The 12,392-nt window shown below is 31.2% G+C and overlaps 1 pseudogene; it reads left to right on the top strand.

Annotated features, from left to right (window-relative positions):
• Window positions 1-1,136: 1,136 nt before the first annotated feature.
• Window positions 1,137-10,574, top strand: LOC125830389 (probable LRR receptor-like serine/threonine-protein kinase At1g53440; annotated as a pseudogene).
• Window positions 10,575-12,392: the final 1,818 nt, after the last annotated feature.

Below are 12,392 nucleotides of genomic sequence, written 5' to 3'. Positions count from 1 at the left end.
TCCTTTAGCTTGTAGCAGTAATACAATGGACAGATATGTTCATCATGAGTATATTGTTAATTATATTTTAATTTATGTCAGTTTCTCAAGATAAATATCTCTATATATACATGATTTTTTTTCAAAGTTGACGAGTGTACATGCACCCACACCTATTGGGGTGGGTCCGCTTCTGAATAGCAAGATTAAAAATTTGATGAAAATTTGGTGAAGGATGTACAATTTTCTTTTAAAGATATATAAAATTTAATATACTATCATAATAATTTATATTTAAACTTTATATACCAGCTTTGATAAAGTTTATAGGAAAAAGCATAAACATATACATGTCAAATGAATAGGTCTACAAGATTGAATGAAAATATGAAATAGTATATAGATCATGAAAATTAAATTCCAAAAATACTCTCTGACTATTTATAACATAATTTATTTTTAATCAGAAACAAGTTATTTTAGAATTAATTATTTCAACATAATAAGTTATTATCATGTATATATGATAAAGAAAAAATAATTTAAGAATTATCTAATACCTCCAACTAAACACTAAATAAAATAATTTTATATTTTATTTTGAAATTTTGGGAAAATTACATGGTTAACTAAACATATACTAGTTAATTAGTCATCATATATATAGTTTTAGTAGATTATCATTCGCGGCCAACATTCAGTGATAATTGTGTGGGTTGGGGTTTCGAGTTTGTATAATTTAGGATTTGTATAACTTTTGTATAATATAATTTTGTATAACTGTTTAAAGTTCAGATGTTTGTGTTCGTATAAATTAGTTATTTCAAGTTTATACAAAAAAAATAGCTCAATTTTACAAACATACTACAAGCCACAAATATGCAAACTATAACTATGAAGCATAATTAAGTTTATTATAGTGACCATCTACAAAAAAATCTTCTGTATTAAAGTTTATACGTCACATCAAACAACTACCGAGTAATTCCTAGCATAATCGGAAAATGACTAGAGCTTGAAGTAGTCCACGCAAAAACTTTTCAACTTTTTTATATCTTGTTTAGATTTCCTATTTTATAAATTAACAACAATATTGTTAGTCTAATTATTAAGAAGGGATAAACAATTTGAAATTGAATTTTTTCTTATGAGCAACAATGGATACTACTTGTATCAGATTTTGTGTTTTATTTCTCTTTCTATTTTTCAGATCTATCGACGCTCAACTTTTGCCTGAAGATGAAGGTAGTTACCATTTTTCTCTATTTTTTTTAATTTCATCTCGAGCTACTTTATTCTAATTTCTAAATTTCTTTCACACACAAAATTAACTTCCTCGATTATCAAATCGATAATTTTGTTCCTGAAATCTCTTTTTTTTTCTTCATCTTCTGGTGATGTTGTTCGTCTGCATATTGCGTTAACTGTTTTTTCATATTTTCCAGTTGCAGATTACTTCGTAGTATCCACACTAACTTTTTCTTCATGATATTTGAAAATTATACTAGAAATATTATAAGTGGTAATAATTCTTATATTAATATGATACAAAAAAATAACAACATACCTGTGTCATAGGGTGTTTACGGATCAGCTTAAGTCGATTGTTTGTTAAAATTGATTTAATTGATTTTTAAATTATTAAAATTAAATCAAATTTAATATATTATATAATTATCGATTTGATTATATAATTATTGATTTGATTGTTATCTGTTTTGGTTTAATTGTTCGGTTATTAATCATATAAAAGTAAAAAAAAAAAACCGAATCATTCAAAAGACGAAAAAAAAAAAAAGACAACAATTCATTCAAAGGAAATGAATTCTCTTTGTGCCGTTTTGGATCCGATATGTTTGACTTCTTGCTTATTATTGGAGTGTTTCGTTTTTCAGATTAAAAAATATGCATAAAAACAATATATTATGTATATATAATTATAAAAATATATGTATATAATTTGTCTGTTTGATTATTTCTTTGATTACTTGGAACAAAATCAAAATTAAAATCAAATCAATTATTATCGACTTTTAAAAATGTAAACCAAACCAAATAAAAATATATTTAGTTTGGATTGTTTTTTTTACCAAAATCGTGAACATCCTTATTGTGAGGTCTGAGAGAATAGAGTGTACACTGATTTATCACTATCTCGTGGAGGTAGAGAGACTGACTTCGAAAAAATTTCAACACAAATAGAGGGAAAAAAATAATGAAAAAAATGCATATAATTTAAGTGTTGAAAAGCGAATAATGGCAAATAAAAATGAGATAGCAATAGTTCTTACATCTAAAATCTTTTTTTTTTTTCATTTTTTTTTTGAATGAATTAAAAAATTAACTTTAGGAGATGATAACTATTTCAAAATAAGTATCATTTTAGTAATTCAACACAAAAATAATAATTGCTTTTAACTATATTTTTATATTAAGAGATTAATTTTTCTTATATTTTATATTTATTTTTTTCTTAATAGGCGGAAAATAAATTACTAAAAAGATGCTTATTTTAGAATGAAAAAATAATATATTAATTAATTAAATGACGGTACCAAAAATCAAATTTGTGTATTCGTTTGCTTGTGCTCGTTGATTTTTCAACATTATCAAATGGTTAACATCAAATATAGTAATAAAAGTAGTCTTAAAGAAATTCCTATCTAAACTTTTTCTTTCAATTATTGATCTTTTTATCAGTGTATGTTTCTGTTAGCAATGAAAATGAATTTTTTTTACAATACTTAATGAAATCAAAGCTCATGCCATACACGTACCCAATTACTATTATGTGAAATTAATAGTTTAAATTGCAATATTTTTTATTTTTTTTAAAATGGTGATATTTGTATTTTACTTCTTTTCCATTAATTATATTAATGGTCTAACTGTTTAAATCAAATATCATTTAGTAGATAAAAAAATATTATAATTAAACATACTGCTTAGTTAATAGCTACTACCTAATAATTGATATGATAGAATTTTGAATAATAAAACAAAAAATTTAAATTTAATATGACTTCTTTAGGTTGTATCCACCACGTAAAAAAATTACTTACTCCTAAATGGTAATATGTTTTCACTAAATTACCTTTAATTGATTAGGTAAAAAATATTTTTTGAATTAAATATAAAAATTAAAAATATCATATGATATAGATTATAGAAAATTTCATGGAAATTTTACAAACAAATGTGAATACTTTCAAAAAGAATTAATTGCAAGAGCTATATAGGGAAAAAAAATTAATTAATGCTTTCTTGATTTAGCAAAGTGATAACTAATAAAAGACAACTATTTTTAGTTAGATGATCAGCTAATATGGAACGGAAAAAGTATCCGTGAGGGCTTAGTGCTTACCATTTTGGGTATGTTTTTTAATGGTGGAAAATATTTTTTTTGAAAAATGCTTTCTAATTTCTTAAATTTGGTTAGTAATTTTTCTGATGAAAGTAGAAAAAAACAAATTTAATATGTGAAATTCCACACTTATTGTATAGTCAATCTTTAAGCTATGATGCATTATGTTTAAACTGATAGCATTGCCAATGGCCAATATGATGCATTATGTGAAATTAGTTATCGATTTCCTTGCTAATCCATCGTTGAATTATTTGTAACTAACAAAATCTTTTGATAATCCATGGCTAAAGCAAGGGGTTTGCCTTGTGGTCAACCCTTTAGGGTGCCCAGTGGTTTGGGTATGAGATTTCCATGTTGAAGGTCTCAAAGTTCGAAACCCCTTGTCAGCGAAAGCAAAGAGTTTGTCTTCTGGGTCGAGTTTGTCACACTAGGCTTGCCTAATGCGAGTTACCTCTCCCGTATGGTATGCGAGTTATTGCATAGAAATAGAAATGGGGTTTTTACCCTGTAGGTAGTGTCCTTGGTCATCAAAAACTACATAATTTGTCCTTGGTTAATTCCTCTTTGAATAGCTCAAGTATGACAGTATGCAAGAGTTTAATTTGCTGTTGGAGTTCAACAATAGCATACTATATATGATTTCTCACATCTGAATATTGTAACGATTGTGATTTATTTAACTTCGATGTCACAGTAAAAGTTCTACGAACAATATCATCGAAACTTGGGAACACACATTAGAATGTCAGCCGAGCGTCTTGTATGCAGGAGAGTGATTTTAACTGGACGGATCCTAATTATAAGGAAGTTTTCAGCAATGTAAAATGTAATTGTTCATTCAATAGTGGCTCAGTTTGCCATGTTGTAACAATGTAAGCTCTGCTTTGATCTTTAAAACTTCACATTTTACTCTTAATCAGAAAGTTTTACAGTTAACAGATGCCATCTTCTGCATCATGTAATGAGAATTTCTTACGCTTTTTTTGTTGATACAGCCAATTGAAGCGTCTTAATATGACAGGAATTCTGCCTCCAGAATTTGCATATCTTACTCATCTGCAAGAATTGTGAGTATCAGTTATAGATTTTTCTCCCCTTTCCGATTACAGAAACTTTTATTCAATTGTTTTTATAAAATCGTAACAGTAGTAGCAAGTTAACTGTTTGTTGCTTTTATACCCTTCGAGGTGGCCTAGTGGTCTAGGCTTGGGAATTCCATGTCGGAGGTCTCAAGTTCAAAACCCACCCCTTGTCAAGCGAAAACAAGGGGTTTGCCTTCTGCTTGCCTAGTGCAGGTTACCTCTCCTGTGTGCATAAGAGTGGGGGTTTTACCTGTGGCTTAATCAAGTTTTGCATTTTCAGAGATCTGACTCGTAATTACTTAAGTGGATCGATTCCCTCAAGCTATGGCCAGCTTCGCGTCACTAATTTGTAAGTTCTTTTCTGTTTAATCTTTTCATTGAAGAATTTTTGACATTTTGTTCAAACTCAGGTCACTCTTGGGTAACCGTATCAGTGGGCCGATTCCGAAGGAGTTAGGTGACATTTTCACACTGGAAAAACTGTAAGTTGAAGATATTGCATACTTCCTTTAATTTTCTACATATGTCACATTCATGAATTCCATATTTTCAGAGTTTTGGAAAATAATCTACTTGAAGGACCTCTTCCTCCGAACCTTGGTAGCTTGAATCGCCTCAGTGAAATGTAAGACATAGTAACCATATATTCAACGTTTAATATCTACTTATTGTTACATCTATTCCAAATTATTTGGCACTTTTCGATTCCCACTTGTCAAACTAAATTGCATTTCTTTCACCGTTTTTATTTGAAAAGAACTGTCAAGTACCTCAGGTTAATAAAGTATATCTTACCCATGATAGAACGATTTTACTCACTAGTGTATTGGTACCTAAAATAGTGGTGTCAACGAACCACTCAACAAGAGCAAAATACGCTCGAATTTATTTGTGCAAAAGAAGAAGAAGTTCAGAAAATTCGTAAGGAATATTCTGAGGAAATAGATTTATTTATTGCCATAGAAGTACTGTTTCTGAAAGTTTGCAACCTTCCTAAATACCTTAAGAGAAGTACTATTTCGGAAAGTTTCCTTAAGATTGTTGTTTATCTGTATTAATAGGATACTTAGAACAATACTTTGCAGAACTTCTTAAGAAACATCCCTTCATTTCTCATTTATTATTATTATTATACCCAACACTTTTAATATGAAGAAAGAGTTAATCGAGTCTAATTTAGCTCCAAAAGTTGGTCAAATTGTATCAAACATAAGCAAAAAGTGTCGATCAAATTGGGACGAACAGTGTGATTTTTCAGTTATCATGGTTAATTGATGGATCATTTTGCAGGTTTCTTTCTGCCAATAATCTCAATGGAACTATACCTGAGAACTTCAGCAATCTTAAGAACATGACAGATTTGTAAGCAAGAAAATGTTTTAAGGTACATTTGACTTTTGTTCTTCAATCTCTTAATTCTTTCGTCTGTTTGTAGTAGGATCGATGGGACTAGCATATCTGGAACCATACCAGATTTTATTGGAAATTGGATCAAAATGGATAGATTGTAAGTATGCATCTTGTAGTTGTAAATGTTGATGGAATATTCTTCTCCTGGAAGGATTCTAAACTTTAAAAAAAGCAAAAAATTGGTATCATACATTGTATTTAATAGCAAATATCATGAAACTTTTTGCAGAGACATTCAAGGAACGTCAATGGAGGGACCTATTCCTCCTACAATATCCCAGTTGAAAAACATGAAACAGTTGTAAGTACACACGTCTCTCGTACTACCTGCTATAGCGGAAATTCTCATGTGCATTGTTGTTTTCAGGAGAATATCTGATTTGAGAGGAGAACAAATGCAATTCCCAAATCTTACAGGCATGACGAAAATGGAAAGGCTGTGAGTAGTTGGAAATTTAGCTATTACATCTCTTCATTTTAATTTCGTATTCTCATGGTTCTTTAGTTTGACTCAGGACTTTGAGAAATTGCTCAATTTTTGGTCCGATTCCGATATATGTAGGTGACATGCCTTTGAAACTTTTGTAAGTTTGTCATCTCCTCTTTCGAAAAAATATTAAATTTGTCTATAATACAAGCCTGGAATTACCCTATATTGTATAAAAGGAAAATCTTCTACATACCAATGCATTCGTCGTATTTGCATGATGGAGCAAAGATTTTCACTAATTGTTTGGATACCACAGTGGTTTGCTTTGATGTCTGGTTTGATGCTAATCCTGCCTGCTTCTGATAAGAGTTATTTACTTGCAGGGACCTGAGTAACAATATGTTGAATGATACAATCCCAGATACATTTGAGCAGTTGAATTTTGATAACATGTAGGTACCTTGCAAGTGAAACTTTTACAAGTTGAAGCATAAATCTTGTACATGTTTGTTTTTTTTCTTTTCTCTCGAAGTTTTCATTCGGTTATAACAAGCAAAAGTTTTATCTGCAATGTAGGTTGCTTGGTAACAACACGTTAAGCGGAGCAATTCCCAGCTGGATGTTTAGTAAAAAAGAGAACATGTTGGTATTTGCTCAACTTGTTCCGTTTTCCTCATCTTAGTAGTAAACTTTGGTTATTATTATAGTTAGCCACACTTCAAAGTTAACAGTTTTTTTTCCCATAGCTTTTTGTTTACTGCAAGGACACATTTACAAGAATTTGATGGCGTTGACAACTATAATTTTTTGCAGTGATTTATCATACAACAATTTCACCCATACAACTACTCCAGGATGCCAGTCTTCTACCATGTGAGCATTCATATATTATTGCTTTTTTTATTAGTGAGAGTTTCGGTCCTTTAACTACATAACTTACTAACATTCTTTCTTTAATAGAAACTTAGCCGCCAGCTATTCAGATACAATGAACATGTTGAAAAAACACGTAAGTCCTCCTAAATGTTGTCTTATCCATCAGGTGCTAGTTTGTTTGATGCCTTGTATCTATTGTCGGCTTAATCTATTCGAAATTGTAGGGATGCCTGGTGTTCCATGAAACCCCTCATTTGTCCCACAGAAGCGAAATGTAAGAGTTACATCCTATTAACCTTTTTTTTTTATATACCTGAAAATTAATAAATGAAGTAGCAGTTTGTCAAAGGACCTCAGGGGTTATATCTGGATCATTTACCACTGAATCGACTCTTGGAGTGGCAGACTGTGGAGTTTGAAGTACAAAAGCATAGCCTTGGAGTTGAGAGATAATTTCACAACCCTTCCTCATGTTATGGTCTTTATGTCAATTGCAGATACTTCGCTATTCATAAACTGTGGAGGAAGAGGTAGAACTACATTTGAAGGAAATGATTATGAGGAGGACAGGATAGGGTCGGGTCCATCATTTTTTTTTTCGTCCAATGATAAATGGGCATTCAGCAGTTCAGGAGTGTACGTGGGTCGAGAAAATGCTAGCAATATTGCAACAAATACATTTTCACTGGATGTGTCCGGTCCTGACTTTTACAACACAGCACGCCTTGCCCCGAATTCTCTCAAATATTATGGGCTTTGTCTACAAGGAGGTAGCTACAGAGTGCGCCTTCACTTTGCTGAAATAATGTTTTCTAATGACTCAACATATAGCAGCCTTGGAAGGCGGATATTTGATGTAGCAATACAAGTAAGTTTGAGGCCTAACTTCTTTTGTAAATAATAAATATGTAATCTAAAATGTTGATTTATTCAGTTCTGATATGATTTGGTCACTCGATGTAGATATACTGAGTTCTGATATGATTGGCAACTTTCTGATTTAATATTGAATGTTGGAGATAATTTTGATTTCTTACACAGGGGAGAGTAGTTTTGAAGGATTTCAACATCATGGAGAAAGCTAATGGTGTTGGAAAAGGTCATACCGAGGACTTTGATGATATTACTGTTAGTAGCACTCTGGAGATTCACTTGTATTGGACCGGGAAGGGGACTAACGCCATTCCAGACAGAGGTGTATATGGACCTCTGATTTCAGCTATCACAGTGACACCAAGTCCGTTTATCTCTCTCTGCCTATAGACTTTACACTTTTCTTACCTCCCACAATCTTATCCCATTTTCTTCTTGCAGACTTTAACACAGGCAATGGGTTACCTGTCGGAGCTGTTATTGGCATTGTACTCGCTTCAATTGTGGTGGTTCTGATAGTGTTATTTGCTCTGTGGAAGAAGGGCATTTTTGGAGGGAAAAATAATGAAGAAGAATTAGGTAAACACACCTCAAAGAATTTAATCTCTCTATATTTGATATGGTGATACTTTTGTTGTGATAATCAGAATTATTTACGAGATTTCTAGCTGCGACATACAAATAATTATCTGCCTGTAATTGACCAGCATTGAGATGATTGTTCTGTTGGTGGATCGACATCATGACATATCAGCACACAACTAAATGCTCATGACTGCTTAAACTATATATCTTCGTCATACAGATTTTCATTGTTGTTCATCATACAGATGTTTTAGAAGATCTATATAAACTGACGTTTGCAATATTCTTCTCGTTTACAGAACTCAGAGCCCTTGATTTACAAACAGGTCATTTTAGACTTAAACAAATTAAAGCTGCTACAAATAACTTTGATCCTGCCAACAAAATTGGTGAAGGAGGGTTTGGACCAGTTTACAAGGTATCAAATCTCTATCTATCTCTACCCATACTGATTTTGCGTAAGGACAGCTTGTGGTTTTGTGGTGATATTTCCTACTGTGCGTAATGTTTATAGGAAAATAGCTGATATAATCCATATCCTACGTTCTTCCTTCCGTGTGTGATATGATCGTTGTGAATTAATCTTGCTATCTGTAGGGTGTACTCGCGGATGGTGCAGTGATAGCTGTTAAGCAGCTGTCTTCCAAGTCGAAGCAAGGAAATCGTGAATTTGTCAATGAGATAGGCATGATTTCAGCTCTACAACACCCAAACCTTGTCAAGCTTTACGGTTGTTGTATAGAAGGGAACCAGTTATTAGTGATATACGAATACATGGAAAATAACTGTCTTGCTCGAGCTCTCTTTGGTAATGCTTTGCAATAACATTTTGAAAATTATTAATCATGTAATGATAATTTTATGCTTATTACTCCTCGTATTCTCCTTTCTTAGGCCGTGACGACCAGAGGTTGAACCTAGACTGGGCAACCAGAAAAAGGATATGCTCAGGAATAGCAAAAGGGTTAGCTTACCTTCATGAAGAATCAAGGTTGAAAATCGTACACCGAGATATCAAGTGTACCAATGTGCTTCTTGATAAGGATCTTAACGCTAAGATTTCCGATTTTGGATTAGCTAAATTAGATGAAGAAGAGAACACTCATATTAGCACCCGAATTGCTGGAACAGTGTGAGCCTTCTTATCATAACGACTATCTCTGTACTATCATTTGAATTTGTTCATCATGGTCAGTTTAATTTGAAGTATCTTACGTTTCTTTTTCCGTTTTTGAAGAGGTTATATGGCTCCGGAGTATGCAACGAGAGGCTACTTGACAGATAAAGCTGATGTTTATAGCTTTGGAGTCGTTGCATTGGAGATTGTCAGTGGGAAAAGCAACACAAACTACAGGCCAAAAGAGGAATTTGTTTACCTTCTTGATTGGGTAAACTATCTTTCTACCAATATCTGCAACATTATATCTTTAGTTTAAGATCACAAGATGCAAATGTCTTTGTTACTTTCTTAAACTCTGTACGTGACAAACAAAGAGGGATCTTTGCATATTTAGTTTTTCTTTTCTCTAGCTAATTTCATGTTTGCTATGTATGTGAATGTTTGTTTTAGGCTTACGACCTACAAGAACAGGGAAATCTGTTAGAACTAGTGGATCCACATCTCGGTTCCAATTACTCCAAAAAAGAGGCAATTCAGATGATAAATCTTTCTCTTTTGTGCACAAATCTCTCTCCTACTCTCCGACCATCCATGTCTTCTGTGGTGAGTATGCTCGAAGGGAAACTCCCCGTGCAAGCACCAATAATCAAGCTGACTACATCAACCAACGAAATGAGATTTAAATCGTTTGAAAAAGTTTCACATGACAGCCAAACAACACTCTCTCAGGAGTCTCAAGGACAAGCACCTTGGAATGATTCGTCAGGGTCAGGGTCTCTGCCTGCTAAAGATGAAAAGTTTAGTTCCTCGAGTAGACTTCTTCCAGATCTTTATGATATAAACATAGATTGATTTTGATTTTCACAATGGATCAAATATTTATTTTCTTGTGTTGTAAATTCACTTTAATTTGCATCTCATATTGTACTTGACAATAAAACTTTGTAAACTTGCATGAAAATCTCTATTTAAAATGTAAGTAAATCATATCATATATATATATTATAAGTGGGAAGCTCCTAACCTCAAAGTTGGATTATCATTTTGTCCTTATCTTACCTCTAAAATAAATTAAATATTAAGTAATAGTTATAGTTAAATTCATGCATCAAACAAGATCTTAAGGCAATTATATATTCATGTACTAAGGGGTCGTTTGGTACAAAAATTAATAGCGCAGGGATTAGTAATGCAGGAATTAACAATACAGATAGTAATGCAGGGATTAACAATGCAGGGATTAATTTTTATCCCGTGTTTGGTTCATTGCTTCCTATCTAATCTAGTGTTTGTTTTAAAACTCTACAAAAAGCTTTTTTCCAATTATATCCTTGAATTATTATGAGATTTTCTATTTCATGTAATTGGTCAAGGTACATAACTACCGACCAATATTATTTTTTTGTGGCCTTCGAACTACCTAGGATAAGCACAATTTTGTCTCCATGTTTTCTATTTTCTCACTTGAATTATTTGAAGATAAATAATTATCATCTTAATAAATTTATCTCACAAAACATCAATTTCCAATTTTTTTAAAAATAAATAATTGTAAAACCGAATAAACCGTCTACATTTACAAAATAAAATTACAAATTATAATTTTAATATGTATAAAGTTTTATAAATTATTTAAAATACAAAGTCAATTTCAATAAAAAAAAAATTTGAATAGTTGTATCTTTATACCTTTAATATTCTTTGACACACATATATATATATATATAATAACAACATATGCTAAAGAATATATGTTGTTCTGCCATCCTATAAACATATACACACTCTTATCTATTCATACGTTGCTATGGTAGGTCTCAAATATAGCTTCTATATATCTAGTAGATTATGAAAGAAAATGTAGAAATGGTCGATGCATACATTTACGGTCTTTTAAGTGAGTTAATACAAATATCATACGGTGATATATTTATATTTTCAATTAGTAAATATTAAACAATTCGTATTTCAAATATTGTATGGACTTGTATTGGATTTTTTTTATTTATTTGTATTAGATTTATTTAGCAACAAACAACTCTCTCTAAATAATAAAATTTGTAAGCTAATTTATTTAAATAAATTTACTAGTACAAATATAAAATATAAAATATAAAATATAAAATATAAAATATAAAATCAAAAAAATAATTAAAATGATGAAAAGGATTTGAGGGATATTTTTGTCTTTATATAGACTAATCCCATGGTATTAAATCCTATGCATTACTAATACCATCAAATGGAAGGTATTAGTTATGTATCCTATAATACCATGTAGGGTGTATAACTAATCCATGGATTAGTTATACATAGGCCCAAAATTCCTACCAAACATAGTACTAAATAATATCATACCTAATACATGGACTATTTCCCCTAATACTCCCTACCAAACGACTCCTAAATGTGGGTAATGAAAAGTCTAATAACCTTCAAATTTAATTGGTAAGATAAGTGGGGTAATGAAGAGTCTATCAAAGACACTAACACAACATTACTTAAATTCCTCTTTCATCCAAATTTGTGATCATCTTGCATTCTACATTAGGTTATTCTACATCATTTGTAAAATTTTCATTACCAATTGTAATTGTAAGAATTCTTACTGATTCATTTATCTGTATTCTTTAAAATTTCATTCATATTCATCTTCTTTGTTGATAAATA

This window comes from Solanum verrucosum, unplaced genomic scaffold, assembly GCF_900185275.1.
Source record: "Solanum verrucosum unplaced genomic scaffold, falcon-dt-bn FXZP01000228.1, whole genome shotgun sequence".
Taxonomy (NCBI): Eukaryota; Viridiplantae; Streptophyta; class Magnoliopsida; order Solanales; family Solanaceae; genus Solanum; species Solanum verrucosum.
This window is presented reverse-complemented; position numbering and strand designations above follow the sequence as displayed.